This window comes from Octopus bimaculoides, chromosome 12 (genome assembly GCF_001194135.2).
Source record: "Octopus bimaculoides isolate UCB-OBI-ISO-001 chromosome 12, ASM119413v2, whole genome shotgun sequence".
NCBI classification, from domain to species: Eukaryota; Metazoa; Mollusca; class Cephalopoda; order Octopoda; family Octopodidae; genus Octopus; species Octopus bimaculoides.
This window is the reverse complement of record NC_068992.1, coordinates 10179686-10182855: the sequence shown is the minus strand read 5'-3', so window position 1 is coordinate 10182855 and position 3170 is coordinate 10179686. Positions and strand designations below refer to the sequence as shown.

The window sequence follows — 3170 nt, the reverse complement described above, 5'->3', positions numbered from 1 at the left end:
GGGTTTCAGTCCCATTGCGCGGCGGCACCTTGGGAAAAATATGCCTTGTGAGTGAATTTGATGGACGGAATGTGTGTGTGTGTGTGTGTGTGTGTGTGTGTGTGTGTGTGTGTGTATTTATTTGTAAACAGAAAGGTAGAGCATCATACTACCTCTGCACACCAACCACTCCATCCCCCACACGTATTTTACTTGTAGCCCTTATCGTACCCATACTCGTATACGAACCAGCTCCCTCCTCTTTCCCTACTCACAACGCCCCACCCACCCGTTATCGTCAGGTATCTTCGAAATAAACTGCTGCCTTCACTACACAATAGCAACCAACAACAGACGCAACCACCCGATTACTACCTCCCATACCACCGGTATTAACCTCACTACACCACTACCACCGTGCATGCCATTACGAGTCCCCCTCATCATTACAGATGTCAACTTCATCACACCACCACCACCACCACCATCATTGTCACTGTCAGTAAATCCCCCCTCCATTATCATCACCATCCTCCTCATCGTGCTCCTCCTCCTCATCATCATCATCAAAATTACCACCGCTACCACCGTTTCCGCTCCAGTCAACACTGTCACTATCATCATCACCACCACCACCGCCGCCACCACCACACATCCATATACATACGTGCACAAGTGTGCATACCTGCACACACACACACACACACATACTTACATATATATATATATATATATATATATATATATATATATATATATCCATACGCACCTGCACAACAGAAACACAGATTATACATATACACACCTGAACACATACGCAGTCATTCACAGTCACAGTATACACTATAGTGCGCGCACGCGCACAGACACACACACACAAACAAACTTGCAAAAATTTACACGTATCCTGTATCTCTCATACACACACAAACATATCTCGTGCCCCCCTCCCACACACACGCACGCACATATCTTGTCCACACACACACATACTCACGTACACGATTACACAAGATACACACTCACGCGTCTTTCTTTACATGGACACCGCCATTACCACCACATCCATCAGGATAAACTTACAATAACAACGGCAACAACAGTGACCAACCCTCTACGGCGAAATAGCGAAGTAGTCAGAGCATCGGACGAAATGCCTCGCCGTATTTATCCTGGCGATCTTGTTGTTCTGAGTTCAAATACCACCGGGGTCAAACTTGCCCTTCCTCTTTCCAGGGTTAATAGATAAAGTGTGCGTTTGAGATAGTGGACTGGCGAATCCATAAGAGCTTCGGACAGGATACTTAGCAGCATACCTTCCTGTTCCTTACGCTCCGATTTTAAATCCCGCCCTTGTTTGATAGATCAGATCCAATGCGCAGTTGAACACCACCAGCTGGCACTCAAGCTTTCGGGTCATGTCTCCAATTTGAGGATACTTTTCTTTCTCTGAAACCTTGCTGACAAAATAGAAATAAATATCTCCAAAAAGCTCGATCTCACCCTGTCTTTAAACGGAAGGACACACAGGAGAATGCAGTTAGCGGTAGATAACTCTTAAATGACCGGTTAGCTTAGGCTTGCAATGATTTACTTCTTGCCTGCTTCTATATCGATTCGCCTCTGGTTCAATAGCAATAATTCTTTCTACAGACGACACAAAGACTGAAAAGTTAGGATAGGGAATGAGTCGATTCCCTCGACCTCAGCGTAAGAACGGACAAAATGCCGCTAAGCATTTTACCCGGCGTGCTAACGACTCTGCCGGCTCGCCCACGATGTGACTAGAGTGTATACACTCGGTCGCTCAACATGCTGGAAATAGCAGCCGAATCCCCTTTCGGCTTTCCCTACTTTCGATGTCAATAAACAAATGTATCCATCCAAAGGGTGAATTGGTGGGATTGTTAGGGTCTGGTGTGAGATTGCCCCGCTATTTTACATTATGAGTTCTTGAATAGCAAGCTTAATACATCCCCTACCCCCAGTTTAACACCAACACCATTGTAACTTAGCTCCTTTTAGCTCGTTAAAGATAGCTTCCTTCCGTCGCCATTTTTGAAGAGCTTTGAAAATAAAGATTCATAGACAATGTCTTCTCTTTCTGATTAAATGGGAATAAAAACAAAATTGTGCCACTTTATATTGATGTTGTTTCTAGTCTCTGCACAAGGATTGAAAATGAGAGAAGGGATCCAGTTGATGACATCGTCTCCAGTATTTGACAGGCACTTATTTTAACGACACCCGAGATGATTAAAAGCTGAGTCGACCTCGTTGGTATTTGAAACCGGACCATAAAACACCAGATGAATAAAATGCCGTTGACTGTGTTTGTCCGACAAGCAAACAATTCTGCCAGTTCGCTGTCATTGAATGGTTCGCTATCATTATATTAAATACACAAAAGGCGGCAAATTGACAGACTCGTTGCCATTCCGGACGAAATGCTTAGCGGCGTTTCTTCTGACTTTACGATCTGGGTTCAAACACACCGATGTGTTCGACTTTGGCTTCCCTTCTCTCGGGGTCAATAAAATAAGTACTTGTCGAACTCTGGGTTCGATGTAATCGACTGACCGCGTCCCCTAAAAAGTTTTGTGCCAAAATTTGAAACCAATATATTAAATACCGGTTAGTACATATACTGAAATTGGGATGATACAGAGAAGATTAGCATGGCTTCTGCACAAGAATGACACGGAAATTCATGCAGCATTCCATATTTTTTATCATAGTTGTGCTCCAGCATGAACGCAGCATTTTTATACGTCTGTATCTATATCGTTTGATGTGTCCTCTATTTTATTTTTTGGTTGGCTAAGATGTGGGAAAGATTTAGCTGTTAACTCTAGGGGATCAAGCGACTGAATGACTGTTCCTCCGTTGATTCGTGTTTTTCCTTCTGATGTTACGGACCGTCAACTATATCGTGACTGTTGTTGTGGGAAGGGAAGTGTTGCCTCCGAGCAAATTTGCTGAATGGTGGATGACAGTGGTAAACATTGTCCAAGTGAACGGGTTTGCTCTGAGCATGCGCCTGGAGATTGAAGGAGAACAAATGGCATAAAACGTTTGACTTTGTCATCAGCGTACGTATTGTTTTGATAGGATTTCCCATCATCAGCCTACGGATGTCTACTTCCATTTGGAAAATTTTTGTTTGTTTGATTTTCTTTTGTCATTTCACT

The 3170-nt window shown here is 43.6% G+C and overlaps 1 non-coding gene across 1 annotated transcript; it reads left to right on the top strand.

The window, feature by feature from the left end:
* The first annotated feature begins 2603 nt into the window (after positions 1-2603).
* On the top strand, positions 2604-2709 carry LOC128249228 (U6 spliceosomal RNA). Its single transcript, XR_008265343.1, has one exon. It is a non-coding gene; the product is annotated as a U6 spliceosomal RNA (small nuclear RNA).
* The last annotated feature ends 461 nt before the right edge of the window (positions 2710-3170 follow it).